Below are 19,499 nucleotides of genomic sequence, written 5' to 3' on the forward strand. Positions count from 1 at the left end.
GTTTGGATTGGCCGACTCAAAAAGTGCATGGATGTTTTGGATAAAAAAATSTCCTAAAAACAGTTGCACTGCTTTAAAGAATTTCTATTCTTTTCCAATTTTCTGTCATCTCAGAAGAGTAAATTATTTTGGTAAATCAAAKGATATGGCCTCAACACAGAATGATGGCTTGACATTAGTTATGAATGTTTGATGTAGAGCACAMAGTGTTCATATAGTCTAAAAACAAGGATGTATCAATGCAGTTTGGGAAATTGGTGATCATGCTCAGGTCAGATTTTTTGCACTGAAATTCCTTAAGACTTCATAAATCATTTGGGAATATAAACTCTGGAGGGAGAAATAAACATCTTCTTTCCATTGTTTCAGTCATGGATGTTTTCAAAAATGTTGAAAACATTTTTGTAATACTTMAAGTGTTGCCAAATAGCAAACTCTCATGCCCTTCTATTCTCTCAAAGAAATTTCATTCAAAATTACTTACATACTATGTTATGTTCATAACCAACCACCTTTTAGTTACATACAAAATGTCTGTTTCTATTTGCAATTTTTTTTAAACTTTATTGCTAGTCAAGAGATTGAATGAGTGTAGTACTTTTCTAGTCAAATTGCACACATTTATGCACCGATATACAGATCAGTAGGCAACTTGCACTGGTCCACATCACCATGTGCTTGGAAGAAGCTGCAATAGAACCTTTAACTTTGTTATTGCAAAAACGTCAATGAATGAATACCTATTTAAAAAAATAAAATAAAATAAACTTAAGTAGTTCTCATGGGATCATTGGACTGAAACATATAGGACCTGAATTGATGCATCCCCTGATTAGAAAGTATTGGTTATAACAGCCTAAATATTGTCATTTGTWAAAAAAAATCTGTAGTTTTTACATTTAATTCTTGACACTGTTAGAAATGTCTTGTTGACAATTTAAAAATATAACTGCAAGCAAATGGGTTTTTCTTCTTCTACAATAAACTGCGTCAAGTATAGTTAAGCCTGTCATATACGATTCACAATGTGWTGCTGTGTTTGGAGCAACTGTGTATTTAGGTGTGCTTAAAGGCTAAGTTCTCACACTACGGCAAACTTGCAGAGACACGAAGTCCCCGGGGGATCCCAGATGTGGGCCACACTCTGCTTTGTACTAACCCCTAATTACACTATTGGGTGCCTTATGGGACATAATTGCTAGGAATATGTCTGTGATTCAAATTTGTGGCTTTCAATTGATTTATTTTMCTTGTCTCTACTTCCAGTGCAAAAATGTACCTTCCCACAAACCCATGCATTTAGTTAGGCATATTAGTTCCAAAATAAGAATACGACAGGGTAAACAATTTAGATTGAGCCTGTAGGTTTTGTGTAATAATACAGCTGACCGCTTCAGTCCAAAGATCGCCATGTTTATCTGGTTGGGTTCACTGTTTGTGCACAGATTGAATGATAAGTCACTGACAGGCTCAGCATTTAGTCACAAGGCATTTCAAAAAATTCTGTTTCAAGTCGGAAATCTTTGAATGTCTTTCTTCCCAAAGTTGAGAACTCCTGATGAAATTGCAACACTGACGYTGAACACTAACAGTTTTCATCACAATTACAATGTCTGCTTTTTCATAAAATTACCGAAGCGACAATGACAAATTATCCCAGAATTTGAGTTTGATTTATGTGACAAATCCTTTCATAGTAATGGATAATTGTAAAGTGGAAGGATAAGGATACATGATAGTCAACATTTTTAACAAATGAAAATCTGCAAGGCAGAAGTTTTATCCAGTCTCTCCAAGAACCATTGAAGCTGCATGCTGATTGAGGTATGTCTCGGTAAGCTTTGCACTGTTCTCAGTTTTGGCTGAAGGAATGAAGTGAGATGTACAAAGCTTGGTATATTGACTCTGCTTTTGATTTCTTCACAACGTCCTCCCTGACTGGTTTGGTGTGTTCATTGGTCTTTGGTATTCTGTTTTGTTTTGTTCTCTAACCTTCATGATAGAACTGTATTCATACTGGGATTAGATTAWGCACAGGTGTACTCTATTTGATAGTTAGATTACTTATAGAAGTACTACATTTTGCTCAGTTCTATTTAGGGATACACTAGTAATTGCTGAAATGTGCATGCCACACTTTTCAGTTTTTTTATCTGTAGAAATAGATACTGAGAACTGTGTATCATTCTCATTTCCCTTCACAATTAGAGCTAATAAACAGAATCCCAGTAAAGTACATTGAAATGGTATTTGACATAATATTACAAAAGTTCAAGGGGTGTGAATATGCTTTATACTCTATTGCTAAGCACTTTGTGTTATGAAAAATATTTAAATATCAACTAAYGTTTAACTGATAAAGTTTCCCTATACATTCAGGAATTATCAATAAAATCTGTTTTTGCTCAATAAACCAATTATTCCCAAAACACAATCACTTTGTGCCTTTAAGCATCCTTCGATTCTAAATCGGAAATGGACTCAAAATTATTTTTAATCTCAAGATTTTCACAATCTTAAGGATCCAAGCAGGTTGTTCTTCTCTAACGGACTTTGGAATTGCATTTCCCACACATATATTGCAAAGGCCACTTTGGGGGTCTTATGGACTTGCACTCCCATGGAACTGCTGTTTCAACAGCTTGTTCTAATTCCCATTTCTCCTCTAGGAAAAAAAAAAAAAGGGAGGCGGAAGCACTGAAGGCCAACATTGCAACAATAAGAGTTGCCTCGAGGGCACAAGGAGGAAAAGGGTCAATGGAATCACAGTGGTGCTAGAGGCACAGGAGTGAAAGAGCTACAAAAAAGAGAAGCTGTTAGCTCACACCCTCATGTAGGGATTTCTCATTTTAACACAGAGTCTAGTCTTTTTCCTCTTTTGCACAAGCTGGCCCCCACTTCACAGTAAGACAGTTGTAAGCTCTTGTGAAATTAAAATCCTTGACTCTTCTGAGTGCAGTGGTCTTAACCTCAGATTTCCTTTGCTTTATGTTGATCTCGGAGACAATCAGTTGGAGTAAGCTTGATAAGCAGTGGGTTAACCATCTAAAGCAGCAACACAAGAAAGAAACATCCATCTCTGAAGTCAACTCCTGGATTTACGCCAATTCCTTAAAAAAACAAACCACTTCTCACAGGCCACAATCAGACACAGCCACCCCTGTGGTTGCTGAAATCAAGGCGGCATGAACGAAAGCAAAGCGCAGTTTTAAAAAAGGATCACATATGATTCTCTGCACCGAGACATCAAAGGAGGGCAAAATGCATCAAGTCCTTAGGAATCCTTTCATTTCCTTGAAAGAAAAAAAAAACCCAGAAAGTCTTTCCTGTGACACCACTGAAAGGGCCTGGGTGACTAATGCCTAGATTTCCTCTTCAGCACAAGCCACACAAAGTACATTTTCCATCATGTCAGGCCTTATCCAAGCAGGGCTGAGTGGCTTGTTGAATCTACTCAGTGATAGTGTTTGCCTGCAAAGAAGGAGCATGGTAAGGAGACCAGTTTATTGTGTGGAGAAAAGACATTTGACCTCGACAGAGATGAGTGAAACCTCTGGACAGGTGGTGGTTTCACTGTGAGACAGTGGATTTGGATGTTAGGTCTTGACTCCACACATATGTTGCTCACACAGGCTCTCTCTAAACCCGCTTTAACAAGGCCAGAACCTGTTTCATCTTTCTGTACTGATGAGGGCTGTGGAAATAAAACACTGCCATGTTCAAAGCAACATCAACTCACATATTGGCAGGAAYGCTGGACATATAATCTCCCTGATGACAGAAACACACACTCCGTTTGGACCAATTACTGGCTTCATGGCAAAGTAGCTCAGCCCGCTCTGCACATGCGAAGATTTTCCAACATCTAGTCACCAGTAGCATCCATCTCACTCCATCCTTCCAYGGGCWGTCATCTGTCTTTTCTTAAAAGACATGCCAACTGGGCCTTTTCACGGAGGTCTTGGTAACGCTGATGTTTCAAGGTGAGAGATGACCTCTCAGTGTGTCTCGTCTTGGATTTGCAGCTCCACATCCAGATGGCGGGCTGTGTGTGTTTGTTTAGGCTGCTGGGTGCAGGGACTTCATGTGGGAAAAAACTGCTTTCTGCCACTGGATCGATGACGTAGAGATAAGAATACAGATTGCCCTTGGGTCAACATGCAGAAAAATTCTTGTTTTGCGTGAGAACTTTTTCCTCATTGTGCTTTATTTCTTCAGGTTATATAATGCAGGATGGTCAACTTGCTCAGCGTTGTTTAAAACACAGAGTCAGAAATTTACATAGTTTGTTCAGCTCCACTAGGTTATGTCCGAGGCATYATTGCTCATGCTGTTTATATTTTAGATATTTCCAAAACAACTGCAACCAACACATGACAAAAATGATTAAATGATTCTTTAAGAAAATGGTTCCTTCCAGTTATAATTGCCTAGTTACAAAACTGCACTTCATATTAGATTTTTCCTTTTTCATGCAAAGCATTTTTAAACTCAGTTACCACCCTTACTTAAAAAGAAAATAACACCGATGCAAGATTCAGTGGCACCACTTTTCATTTTTCTTTCTCTATATGAATTAAAATAGATTCTGAAACAGGAAATTAGCTTTTGCAGTTTGTAATTGTGCCCATCTTTCTTTCCTTTGCAAAGCCACTACTAATTTATAAACACCACAAGAATCCTGGAATTTGAGAGTGTCCCTGTATTTTTGGATCTTTCCCATCGCTGCTGGTGCTCAGCGTGGGAATCAAGGGCAGCGATAGGAGAATGTGGGAGAAAAAGAACTCTCTGCTCTTCAAACATACCAACATTTAGAAGAAGGGGYACAGACGGGAAAGGCACCCTAACCTGTTTTTTCTACCCGACCATCATAATAAATAGCAAACCCTCTTTGGGCGTGCCAGATCGGATCGCTAATAAGTCTCCCAACRGTTGATGTTACTGATAAATGGCCGACCTGTCTATACGTGCTATCAGGCAGATCACTATCTCTCACTTACTACAGTTGAATTCTGAAAAAAACACTAACCAAAGACAATATCTTTGGTGTGCAAAGATACTGTCATGTTGTKGTTAGATCTTCCACTGGGACTCAACGGTYTGAAAATGTTTTGTTTGAATCGTGTCTTGAGTTGCTGGTTTCCACACCGCGTTCTCCGTCTGTTCTAATCAGCGATGATGTGCTTCTTATTATGTCCAAAGACAAAACTATATCAGCTGAAACAGACACACATTCCAATGTTACTACYATTGAAAAGCACATAGCAGAATTGGGACACTATTTCCAGTGAGTATAAYAACARAAAGAAATTWAAAAAACATYTGTGTTAGAAAGGGAAAAAAAMMCCTAACAAAAACAAATAAGATCTCGATTGTAAGAACAATATATGMAGTTTTAAATTAATGTATTTACGTTTCAACGAGTAAAAACAAGTATTAATGATAGCATAGGCAAAGTTTGTCAGCTGCTGTTCTGGTCCTCCATTGTGGTGGTTGAAGAGGCCCTGTGTGTGGTCTGAGTGGCTCCCGTCTTCAAGGAGCGGGCCGAACCCTCAGACACTTCAGGCTGCAGCCTCACACATGGCCACTGACGAGCGAAAAGAAGAAGAAGAGGTCCAATAAGCAAGGACCTGTTTGATCCGGCTGCAGCCAAGCAGCCTGCCAAGATGCTTTTGTCTTAGAGAGCACACCGCAGACTGCTGTCTACCATTGCTCTCTGCTGCGGCGAGGGGAATCATTCACATGCTGCCCTGCCAGAGACAGCTCCAGAGGGAAGGGAAAGAAAAGCACAGAGAAGTTGGAAAGCAAAGACGACAATCAGAATGTGTATTGCATCATTATGTGGCCAAATGTTATTCTGTTCTCTGTGCAGTTGCACAAAAACAGTTGTGCAACATGCAGGTGATTATATTGTCATGSTTTTCCAGAGCTATTGCACTTGGTCCGAGTCAAACATGCTATTTAATCAGAGCTTYGCTGTGTGGGAGACACTGGAGGGGAGGGAATGAGTTTGTCTTGCAAAATGCAAAGAGATACAAAGCCAGACTCAGTAAATCTGATGTTTGACACAAGTGGAACCWGGTTATTTTTGACCCTGCTAGACAAAATACTGCTAAAATGCGATTCCTATTGTTGTCAATCTACAAAAGGCTGAACTGTRAAAAAGATGAACTATGACARATGGAAAAGATGGAAATGTTTCAAAATACTGACTTAAATGCTTTCTTGCATGTGTGAGAGGCTTCAATTGAGAGACAGYGCTCCTAAAATCGGGTTTGATGTGTAAAACTATCCTGTTTCTGTTCAGACTGCACAAAACTCTACAGAGAGCTGTGGATCAGGTGTAACAGCATGCCCATTTCCCACAATCGAGACCCAGAACGTAGCTAGATATCTGACACTAATCACCCATTAAAACTCTAATGCTGGTCCTGCCATGCTGGAAAGAGCAGCGCTGGCAGCTGTTGCTGCCACATCCAACTAGGCAGAGAAAACACTTCTCTGGAGGATTGAGAATTTGGAGTATTGTCCTTTTTTTGTTTCCTAAAAATGTTATTCTGCATTTCTGATTCAGAATTTAAGTGTATGAAACTKATTTAAATAAAGATGGACGTATTMATGAAATTAAAACAGACCTTTAAGGATCCAAGATGAAGGAAAAACGAAATGTATTTCAAGTTCAACATCAGATTTTGCTCAGGCGTAAGCTTTTGTTGTTTCSAATCTGTTTCCTTTGGTCACCTTGTTGAAGCCTGATCTTTTGCCAGCCTCTCCTCGGGACACAGATAATTATTGGATTCCAACTGCAAGCCTTCAACAGTGCCATTAGATCAGTCTCTGTGTGCAAAGATCAACTTTAAGACTGGGGTTTTAGGCAGTTTAGGAGCACCTGTTAGGGCTCAGCTCAGACCCAGGATTCTGCCAGACCAGAGTTGTGCAGCTGTTGGTCCAATCTATCACCTCAGCCAGGAACATCATCGTCCCGTCTTCTCTCCTCCGTTTGGCTTGTGATCTGAAAACATGCACAACAATGAAGCTTCTCTGTGGTTGCTTTGACCTCAACAGGCCTGTAATCTCATGATATGGAATATGTCGGTGGTGATCTAGTGGGCCCTGGAATGTAATTTACACAGGAAGACTGGGTTTCCTAAAAAGGCCAGTGGAGCATGTAGTTTTAAACTGCAAGTGAGCAACAAGCTCAGTTTTTGCCAGAATATTCCCTCATTGCTGCTTTGATTTGATTTTTTTATTTTTTTATTTTCTTAGTGTATATCATAAATATTAATGGAAAATTTACTACGAGAAAGAATTTTAGAACTAAGCAAGTGGGAAAAACAAAAAGCTAAAGTGTACAAGTTTATTAGACAATCTAAACCAGCATTGTAAACATTTCAAACATTCACATGGAAACCCCCCCCCCTCCCCTTCCTCCACCCCTGCTTTCTTGCATGGAAAAATGTGTGGCCCCCAGCACCTCTCTCTCGGAGCTAGGGTCTCTTGAGATGGGGAATATTAAAGAGCCTAATGTGACTGGGCTGTCCTTTAAGGGCTGCCTCCTTGTGAATGTCCATTTATAACCAGATTGGTCCAAATAAGCAGAGGAAACGCTGCACTTTCCCACAGTACTGCAGGGGCACAACACGACTTCGCCTTTAGAGTTCATGACTGCATGGAAACTGCACTCCCACTAAGAGCCCACAGAATGGGCGGACTGGTGGAGCGTAGCAGCCCGGATAACTTGACTAACGCTGAATCTGATTAACAGACTTGAAATCAAGTATGCACATTGTGCTCAGCGCTGAATTAGGAAATGCGATAACATCAAGTTAGATTCCCACCATGTTTCCTCGTTAATTATTTAGTTCTGAACATATTGGTGCCCTTTAGTTTCTAGTTTAGCATTCATTAGAAGCTAGTTCAACTCCTAGACGACTGATATTTAAGTCTACTTAAAAGTACAGGATAACACGAAACGTCTGTGCCGAGTTTAACCGTGTGTTGTTTTTTAAGAGACAGCTTCACCCAGTTGCACTTTGAAATCGTAAGTGCTTTGCAGCCCAGGTAACAAAATCTGACAGCCACCTGCTTCCACCCACTTGATTCCAGCTATGCTCTCTAAGACAAAGCCAGTGTGACCTCTACATTAGTAGGCCCTCTGTTCTCTTCTCATCTGCATGCCTGTGTCTTTGAAGACCCTTTTGTTGTTTTTTCTTGTGTTGTTTTTTTTTTTTTTAAGTCCGTTTTGGGTATCTGATTTCTAATGCTGTGGCTTGAAGCCTGCGGCTGGACTTTGACAATGTCGTTCTGCTTTTCAAAACGTCTGTAGTCATACAGCGGGGAGGTTGCAACCTCTGCGTGCATGTGAGTGACAGGAAGGAACAGAGTCTTTTAAGGGGATTTACTGTGAATTAGCACGCTGATTTGATGCTCTTTTCCACTGCTCTGTGTTCCAGTCTGTGCATGCCCCCGTATAGATGGGCAGATCTCCGTTCAGCTACTACAAGCAAATGCATCTAAAAATATAGTTTGATATCTCTGCACATAAATGGAAAAAAAAATAAAAATAAAAAAACTGCTGTTTTTTCCCCTTCCCAATTCTCTGTTCTGAACTGACATATTGTTCGGATTAATTTGAAACCTTTAGACAACAATTGTGGAAAAAAACCCACCACAGTTGTGATTTTTAGACTTTTCTGCTTAAATTGGATAAAAGAGCACAATAGTGGCCGGTAAAGTGAGCCAGCTTGCTCTAATCAGTTTTTAGGGCAGCTGTGCAGCAAAGGCTTTGCTGCACAACCACCCAGCTGGCTCAGACTCTGGGAACCAGTAAGAAGGGCTAAGATTCACTTTATGCCATTACAGACATGCATGGCCTCTGTCTCCGGATACATTTTTTTCTTACCTTGCACTCCAGATCTTTCTCTCTGCTTTCAAATACAAGACCACACACACACATCATACACACATGCGCACGCACACGCACATATCTGTGTGTGTGTGTATTTGCAACTGTGGAAAAAATTAAGATATCACTGCACCGGTCTTAATTGAAAACCTCATGGTTTTTCCACCAAATATTGATTTCTGAACTCTCCTTAATTTAAAACATTACTACTGTTGTTTCTACATGAATATGAACTTTTTTTCTTTGCATTATTTGGGGTCTGAAAGCACTTTATTTTGACAATTTCTCATTTTCTGCAAATAAATATATTTGCAGAAAATGAAATGACATGTCAGCAGTTCATAGAATAAAAGAACAATGTTCATTTTGCTCAAACATATACCTATAAAAACTAAAATCAGAGAAACTGATCCTTTTAAGTGGTCACTTAATTTTTTTCCAGGGCTGTATATACATACACATACATATACTGTTTATGTACGTAGCTATATACAAGCACATATCTACGTACATAAACAGCACATCAAGATCACACCATTTCTTCATCTACTTTTACCCCCTGGTTAAACTGTAATCTGCGGTTCTGTTCCAGGCCTTCTTCCAGCGTTTGCAGCGTCATGTGGTTCAAGATTCCCACATTACAGAGAGCAGCATGTGGTGTGGGCTGCATGTTCCGCTTCCTGCAGATTAACTTTGCGAGCCTCTCTCCTCTCTTTACTGTGACAGACTGCATCAGGCTAATGTAAATAAGCATTCTTAACTTTCAACAAACCGATGGACCCCAAACCCCCGAAAGTCCCTCATGGTTGAAAGTGGGAGAATTCCACCAGGAGAACTAAATTTCCCTCTTTCCCAGATCTCAAGCTTGCTTTTTCACAGATGCCTCAGGCTCAATGAGTTTGACTTCCCACATTTAAGAGTGACTAAAAAAAGCATCCTCAAATTGCAACCATAAGTTGCCCCTCTTTCCCTCCTCCTCCCACACACACATGTTCTTGCAAGCTTGATGGGGGTCCTGTACATTTGGGAAATTCAATTCTCAGTGGAATAAATTAGTTGGATTTCCCATTTCGCCAGCCATTCCCAGCGCAGTAACACGCTGAGAAAAGCCAGCAGTGTTGTTCTGTGGGATGCATACTAAGTTCAAGCCTCAAGGTGGAAAACAAAGGAGGAAGCTGCAGGCTTGCCACACAAACAAGCAGGGGTCTCCTTCCTGAAGACGTATCAGCTTTTCTATGTAAAATGAGAAATAGAAATAATTGTAGTGCATTGAAAGGGTGATGCAAAATTTGAGAAGGTTAGTCTTCCACTGTATGACAATTAATCTGACTGTAAGAACTACATATTTTTTGGATACACTGTGAAGTCATTCTCTTCCCTTTAGTAAATATATCTACATTGCAAGCTTCTTCCTGCTCCAGTAAACTGTTTTTTTAGGCCTGACAGTGCGGTATGGAACTTGATCTCTGTGAGACAGTTTGACAGTTTATCCCTCACTCTCACTCCAGCAGAGAAAGAGGGAGAATCAAGTGTGTTAGGTGTGTTATTAATTCAGCAGACGTATGCTGGCTCATTCACGGGTCCTCTCAGATAAAGGTGGTTATCAGACAAACTGCTCCACATCCAAAGTCTTATCAGTCTTATCATGATCTAGTCCCACATCAGGGTTCATGAAATTGCTTAAAAAAGTCTTTCATGCAACAAAAGCTACTGGCAAGAGAGAAAGGTGAAAATGAACCAGTAGAAGATACTACACAGCACAGGAGGTGTGAGACTTCATGGCGAGCCAGAAAAATGTACACCCTGATATTTGGAATGCAGTGGAACGCAACCTCCTTCTATAATCTACGTTTTACCTACTCTCTGCTCTTCTTCACAAATTAAAATCTTTTTAAGTTTTTTCAAATATATTTACTTGTGGTAAAATTTGATTGAAATAACATTTCAGTGAAATCAACTCAACTTGTTGGAGTAAAATTTTGCTTGAACAGCTAAGCAATGCTGTGATCGTTTTACTTTTGCAGAATTGGGCAAAGGGAGGAAGCCAGAACACCAAGAAAGAACCAATGAATGAACAAGCGAACACACAGAAAGTCTCCAGCCAGGATTTCAACCCAGAACCTTCTTATTGCAATGAAATAGTGTGAAACAACGACCCCAACATGCTACCAGAATAATTTTCTTATTCAATGTTGCACTTAAATATTCACTCATGTGATTACCGTAGATGTTCCATTAAAATTTCTACTTCCTGAATGTTAGTGTAAAACAGAGTAAAATGAAATATTACATCTCATTACACGCAGAAAAGTCACAGACGATCAAATACCCACATAAATTTGTATAAAAGCTGATTTCAGCATATTTTCCCCTAAGAAAAGTGGAGAAGCGGTATAGAAAGATTATATCTTCTGGGAGTCATAAATTATATCTAAAGTTGTAAACTGAACATTTTATTAGACGTGAAAGTTAACCTGTCTCATCATATTTTTGTCTCTTCCCATTGTAAATACTGTGAAAGCTTGAAGCCATGGTACTACTGTCAACAGTCTCAAAAGCAATGTGTCACACATCACTGATGCTGAAAGGCCCTCGTGTCATACCGTCGGCTGTTTTAAAAACACACAACTCTATGAGGGTCTTAGTCAAACAGAAATATTTAATAAAGTCTGTCACAGTCCATAACTCGCAATTCAAATGACCTTTGGCAACCCTGCCATCTTTGTACCTTTATGCATAGAAGTGTACTGCCACAAAAACATTGTTAGGTACGTGAAAGCAAAGGAATCTTTGAGGTATGAAGTAGTTTCCTGCACACAACTTAAATCATGCAAGCGACAAAGCAGATTTTCTGCCAGAATAAAGAAATTTAAAAGCACCAGAAAAGATAAATATATTTCTTATTGTAGAAAATGGTAGCATAATATATACATACAGAAGTAGGTAGGTAGTGTTGGCAGCAGCTTTGTTACCAAGGAAGTAAAAGAACCATGTAAACAGAAAAAAACAGGCCTTTTAGTGCAGTTCTGTTCTAACGGTTTAACTTTAATTTGTGTTTGAATGAGGGGGTGGTTGGGAGGAGTTGTGGTCCAGTGTTGGTTTAGGTTATAACCTCATTCTTGGCCCTCTCTATCAACATTGTGAGAGAAGTTTCGTTCCCCGAGGATCCCTCCTAGTTAACACCCCCGTCAACCCCACCCGCAATCCCTCATTCTAATCTACCTATTAAAACAGCTATAAATAACAACCACAATTCACCTCCAACATTTCACTTCTGTCATACGACCATGCTTTGTCTCAGTGGTCTTAGTGAAGACAACTTTGGCAGTAGGGTAAAGTTATGAGAGTTGAGTCATGACTCTTTGGGTAAAGGCTTCAAATTTCCAAATGCAAAAACTGTTCAAGCAAGTAGTCAGAGACTCAGACATGCAGACACTCACACCCCTTCTCCTCTCCTTCCCTCTGACCGAAGGGCCAACAACAACTATAAGCCTCTCTTGGGCTTCATTAGACGGAAATATATAAAAGATAAATAAATGAACTAAAAGTCCAAAATTGTTGTACTTGCGTGAGAGACTTCAGAATGCCCCAAAATAGCAGTTAGTAAGACAGGAGGAATGAGGGTCTGCAACTTTTCACCATACATGGGCCTGTTTTCCATACCCACTTTGTGACCGAAACACTCCACCACCCTCACCACAGTGACCAAGCTGCTGCCACAGACTGTTGTGCACAATTGTGCACAATTTCTTTGTGCTTTTGTTCTCAGAGCGTTGTCCTTTGTGTGTGCACACGAAGCCATATTTGATGGGGCGTCCGTTTTTTGTTCTGCAGTACGTTCCTGGTTTCTATTGACTGAAGTGGCTCCTTGTAGGCTGGCTGCGTGGAAAGACGTTCCTGTTTCTACACGCACATACTGTGGAGCAAACAAAATAATAAAATTGACTCATATCGCCCGGTTTCTGAGAGATGTGAGTCAAAAAGACGGATGGCGACACACGGCACAGGTTTAATGAAAGTGGGAGTGTGCATTTAAAAACCAAACTGAGGAGTCTTATCACTTTGCACAAGTAGAAGTGAAGCAGCCCTTCACTGTGTGTTAGCAGCCAAAGCCTTCCACAGTCCTGACCTTTTACACAGAAAATTCCTGCAAACAACCAATTCCCATTATCGCTAGAATCTTTTTGTACRGACATTGCTATCTGCTTATTTTAGGCATGCTTGTACTCTTTTGCCTTTATAGCTTTCTATCAATCCGTTATTTCTATCAAAGTGTTTTGCAAATATAGTCAACCAACTACGATTGCTATATTTATCTCCTGATGACCTTCAGATGGATCCAACTGCTACAGAATCATATACAGTTAGAGCCAACAGAAATGCTTGTCAGGCCCAAGAAAGTCAGAAGGGGTAATCCTGCGTTTCTACACCCTCTGACCTCCAGTCGTTTCGCAGTGTTGGCACGTAGCTGGAGCTGTCAGCCCACCATCTATGGGAGATCTGTGTTTAATTTGCAAAAGCGGACTTTGCCAGAATACTGAGGGAGAATAAAAAGAGGGAAAGAGAGTGGAGGCGGTAGGGGTTGAAGCCAGTACTTTTTCCTTTGTATTTGAGAGAACATTTCTGTGTTTCTGAATGCGCCTCTGAATGCTGATGAGGCTGAGGCTAGACATCTTTGGGGTATGTGACTGAGGTGTTTTCAGTCTTTCAGAAGCTCTTTGAATGTATTGTGCATGAAAGAGTTGTGTATGTTTTGTGCTAAAGTTTGTGGGTGTGTGTGTGTGTGTGTGTCAGGGTGAGGAAAAGAGGTAGTTACTGCAAGTTAGTCCGTAGATGAATCTCTGCCTAGAGCACAGTATTTCAAAAGCGGCATTGGGACCCCCCTTACTGGAAGATGTTTGTCACTAAACTAGAAGTACTTGGCAAGACATGACGAATATTCATGGTAGAAAGTCAGGTGGGTTGTTTTAATCTCACTTTCCCCGTCTGTGTCCAGACTTGTGAAGAAGTGTGTAGGTGCGTAATAAGTCTTGGATAAGAGTGACAGGTAACGGTGATTTCTGACAAGTTTTTCTAGTTCTCGGTAGTGAATAAGGAATCAAGCTGAGGCCTGTCCTCTTGCTTCGAGCCTGGGAACCAGAGGAGTGACTCTTGCTTGCCTAAGTGCGTGGATGCTCTCACTGGGAGCAGTTCCCATCCTACTCATCTGTTTATTATTTTCCTGTGAGGACTTGTGTTGTAAGAAGAGAAAGGAAGCGGGGTACGGGTGGTGGAGGTCAAGATGGAGGGAACGTTCTCCCATGTTTCACTGACAGCCCTTCTGCAGAGATGGATGGCGTGTCTTGAATGTAAACGAGTCACAAAAACAAACAGCAAGCAACAGTGACACATGTTATATGTGCAGCAAACTCTTGACACGGTTAGAACAAGATGTTTGAGAAAGAGGGATTTTGTGAGGAGGGCCAGTGATTGGATGTATACAATACATAGGAGAATGAACACCAACCCCATCACAAGGAAGCTCGAAATTAACATGAAAAAAAAGGGAATGGTTGGAAAACCACTACCATGAAGTAAAATAGGAATAATATACATAAAAGAGTGTAACTGATCCTGTTTTACTTGACCACAAAAATGGTATACTCTCTGTTTAAGAGAGATAACTATATTTGTGTAGGAATTCATTGCAGAGATCGTACTCTTAAAATCAAGATGATGGTCTTTAAACTCAGATTAATCTTCCCTGTAACATTCTCTCACAGACACATTTGTTTTTTTAGGCTCAGTACAGGAAGAATTGTATGGCTTTACTTTAACTATTTCGCACTCCTGCCCTCGGGGGTCTGTGGTTGGAATTGCACCATCATCTGTGGGTTTTGTGCATTGCAGGGAGTGGGCACAGAAGACTTCTGACCCCTGACCTTCCCGCAGCCTCAGGAGGAGAGGCTGTTTTACTGAGAAAGGGAAGACCCTCTTACTGGTCCCACACAGTCCTCGCAAAGTCACATACCAGGGGATGCTTTTCCCACCATATCCCAAACACATCATTCTGTTCTCTCCTGGTTTATAGCCAAGGGAGTGGGCGAGCTCATGAGTGGGGTCCTGCCCAGAGCTCATGGTAGACCTGACCTCCAGCAAGTACCACAGTAAGGGCATTCTCTGCAGGTCAGAGAAAATATGGAGGGGGGAAATGTCAAGTGCTGCTAAAAATACAATAGCATTTTGTTCTTATTTTATCAAAACCTTTTCCTTTTTCAAATGTTTTTATGACCCAATTCTAGTACCTGAGATATTGACATTTAAGGTGTATCATGAGCTTTATCATATAAGAAATAAACATACGTGATAGAGAAAAAAATACTTTCAAAATTATACTTGTCATTTTTGCCAATGGGTTTCATTTCTGGGTGCAATTATTCATAGAACTTTTATTGAACAGTGATCAGTATTAGAGGTGCTAATTTTATTCGAAATGTATAATTTTACTGAAGTTAAAACTGAAGTAGAGTCAGTAAATTTAGATTAAGCAAAAAGCCACACAAATAGCTGACATGGAGCTTTTTAACAATATAGAGCCAATACACACACTAAAATAGTGGTGTCTGAAGGGCCAGTTTGTGACATGGTTTCAGATGTTTCCCTGGCTCAACACCTAAATGCTATATACATCCATCCATTCTTCCATCTTTTATCTAAACTCAAAAGTCCTTGTTGGATCACAGGACCACCGCTGCCTGTCTCTAGCAGTCATTGATCACTGGGCGAGAGGTGCGGTACACCCTGGACAGGTTGCCAGTCCATCGCAGTGCAACACAGAGAAACACTTGAGTGTCTGTGTGTGTACTGTATGTGTTTTTATGAGTAAGATTCATGGTTTCACTATTTGAAACCATGATCTCTTTGTTGTCCAGAGTCATGGGTGTGTTCTATTCCTCAGGCTCTTATTGCCGTAAGGGCTGAGATGGAATGTCCTTAACATTTAAATGTGATAAGACGAAAAACACAGACGACATCTCTAAAGGGGGAAAATACACTTTTAAAGTATGTAATAACACAGAAAAAAATACATTACAAAGCAGCGTGAACCTCAACAATGTCATACTTTACCCCTCACAGGCTGTGGAGTATGTAGTCTAAGCCTACGGTATGAGGGTGTGCATGCATGGTTGTTTGTTCTGGGTGTCTCCGCATTGCCTTTGTGATGAACGAGTGGCCTGACCAGGGTGTACCCCGACTGTCACCTAGCGACCACTGGAGATAGGTACCAGCCACCCCTGCCACGCTGCATTGACAAGCGGGTGTAGACCATGGATAATTGGATGRATCTTTTAATGTATACCGCATTGTGAGCTGCAGTAAATACATTCCAATTTTRTTTAGTTGCCATATTTACACCAGTTAAATGTAGCCACACTTAATGGCTGGTTTCATAAAGTATAGCCTAAATGTTTTCATTGTTTTGTATTAGCCAAGAGAAAAAAACATACACAGAAAATGTAAACAAAATCACACTTATGGTGAAACCACATTGCTTTTCCATAGAATACAGTACTTTGCAACTCTCCCCTTGAGCAACAGACAATCACAGTTAATGCATGCCACACAATAAACATGTGATGGTCATTGCTGTAAATGTACAAATGCCTGTAGACAAATGTCGGCATGTGAGGCAAAAATARAAGAATGTGAAAAAGAAGTGAGGAGGAAGACATAAGTTTGCTGTGTTGATAAATACAGTGAGGGAGAGGGGAAAAAAGAGGGGGTGAGAGGGACAGCAGCCAAATGACAGAGGCGTGTTTGTGTTCTGATTAGGCTGAGCCAAAAGAAGGCGGCACACCAATAGAGATAACCAACAAAGACATCTCTTCACAAGGGACAAATCTGCGAACATCTTTTCATAGTCAAAAGAGGTGGGTATATTTGTAGTTTTCATGTTAAAAAATGAAGGAATAAGAATTTATCGAGTGATTTTGGAGTCTGGAGTTCATTTACTTCTCCCATATGCTGAAGCTGGCCCCAAAATCTATGTTATCATCATGTTCTGATGAACCTCCACGTTGCATATCTATCCATTCTCACCCTGGCTGCCAAGATGGGATGCACTCAAGCTGAATAAACAATGATGTGGGCTCTTTGGGCTAAGGCAGGCTTCCTGGCATGGGTGTGCCTGCGCCCCGTTCGGTTTCTCATCTTTATGGTTGGCGACAGTGAATAGATCAAATCAGTGGCAGTGTRGATCAGGTCCTGAGTGAAAATTTCTCTCTGGCAGGGAAAGGAGACTGGGTTACAGCCAGGGTTGCCTTGCCTGGCAACCCTGGCTGTAACCCAGGACACTATTGGTGTCTTGTCTTTGAGTCCTCTCGGTCTGATTCATACACACATGCACACAAGCACCCARTAAGTTCACTCTCACACAGCGAGAGGCATGAGAGAAAAACCGTGCCATCCTTGGGAAACAAATTAAAAGGATGATGTTTCCCTAGTTGAAAGTACTCGTTCGTTGGTGTCGGTTAAAACCAGAAAGGAAAGCATGTTGTAATTTGTCTGTAAATTAAAAAAAAAAAACCATCATATTCCCAGACATCTAATTATAACGTTGAAAGAGAGAAACAACTGAACCATGGTGGCAGAGGTTAAAAACCAAATGAGAAATGATATGTTTGAGACAAAAATGTGAGGACATAAGTGGTAAGAGAGCATGTTTGAGTGTATTGCCATTTAGTTTTATTTCTCTTTTATTTGTTTTCTAGATTTTGTATCATGTTTTCGATTCGGGCATCTTGCCTCGTCTTGCAAAGAAACAGGAATTTCAAGTTTTAAGAAATATTGCAACGTGCTTTCGTGTTCATCCAATGGAATATTATACTCATCTGACCTCATTTGGTGGCCTCTTTTTATTTTTCCCCAAAAGAAAAGAGATGATCAAGTTACCCTAACTCAGATTACATAATCTTTAAATCCTTGGACAATGAACCACTAACCACTCTTCTTTGAGATCTCCAGAGCATTTACACAGACTAAAACCTCTAATCACAGAGTTTCACTCTGAACCGAACCGGTAGTTTTGAGAGAGTGAAAACAGCGAAACAAAACAACACGGTAGAGGGCAAAGCCGAGTACCAGGCTGGAAATTCCTGTTGGATTGTTTATGTTCTGGAAGCGCAGTAGGGAACGAGAACAGCACTGATGGCGAAATGATTGGGACAATACAACCTCTGTGTCCATAAAGCAATGCGCACGGCTGGCCAGAGGGAGCCAAGCTACTTCTGATTTATTTGTGCTCTAGTCTACTCCTGAATGACCTTACAAACAAGCACATACACCGAGAATRAGAAATGATACCTCCATGTGAGCATCGCAAGCGACCTAGGCTGTATGCCAGAGGTTACTTCACGTGCACTGAGGTTGAAAMGGAAAAGAAATGGACAGTAAGAGGGGACCGGGGAGAGAATAAGTTGTGTTTGTTTCTCCTTGTGGAGTCTGCTGTCAAAGAGCAACCTGGGCTTCCCCCCATGTTGACTGCAAAAAGATTAATAGCCCCCCTTAGGTCTGGGTTCAACTCTGTTGATGGTAATATGTCCCATGTGGCTACATTTGTAGTCACATTCAGCCATGCTAAATGATGATTAACCCCAAACTTTTTTTTTTTTTCAGTTCTCATTTGTCTTTTCTTTGACATCAGCAAACTGTTACTGGTTATTTAAGCCTATCTTTGAAAACAAGGAAAACGTCAATAGAAACAGATAAGTGGAGTCTCATTTGGAAGCGTTCTGACCTGGGATCAGTCTGAAGCACCTTTGTCTAGACCAGTGGTTCTTAACCTTTTTTGAGGTACCAAACCCACCAGTTTCGGCAGAGGCTCCGCCGAACCCATGAGACCGACTCATCATCGAACCCCTGGGGTTCGATCGGACCCAGGTTAAGAACCACTGGTCTAGACACCAGCTTCACTTAATACCTAACTCCATATCTCTTGTCAATCCTCTGGGATATTTCCCCTCTTCCCGTTTTTTTTTTTTTTTTTGCATTTGGTTCTTATCCATATTCTGACCTGGCACCGAAGAACCCATACAATGTTTTTAATTTTGCAACAACATTGAAAATAACAATTGCATACATTTCTCTTTTTTTTTGGAAACTGCATTATCCTCATAAAAAGGCAAATTGCTCATTAGGAAATATGGATGCAGGCAAAYGCAATGTTTGACAATTTTACATTATGTCAGCCTCATTAAAATGCAATCAGATTTCTGATTGTAAAACAAAGGTACACAACAATGGTTTGATAAGATATCTTGTTTAAAGAGACTTTGCTGTAGCTTCTGTATTTATTCAGTTAGTAAATAGGTCTTCTATTCATTTCCAGGGATCCCAATTCTCATTTTCCCAAGTTCAAAACATCCCACCCCTTACTAACCAAAATTCTGTGCCCACTCCCTGCCAATAGGCTTCCGTGTCCCACTTTGGATCTTGGCACCCCTCAGAACATTCAGGACTCCTCCCCCACCCTTCTCAGATTCCGTGTCCCCCTTCTTCACCAACCCACACACACACGCATACACACACACACCCGTTTGATTGTGATTGACAGTGT

Source organism: Poecilia reticulata, linkage group LG8, assembly GCF_000633615.1.
Source record: "Poecilia reticulata strain Guanapo linkage group LG8, Guppy_female_1.0+MT, whole genome shotgun sequence".
Lineage (NCBI taxonomy): Eukaryota > Metazoa > Chordata > Actinopteri > Cyprinodontiformes > Poeciliidae > Poecilia > Poecilia reticulata.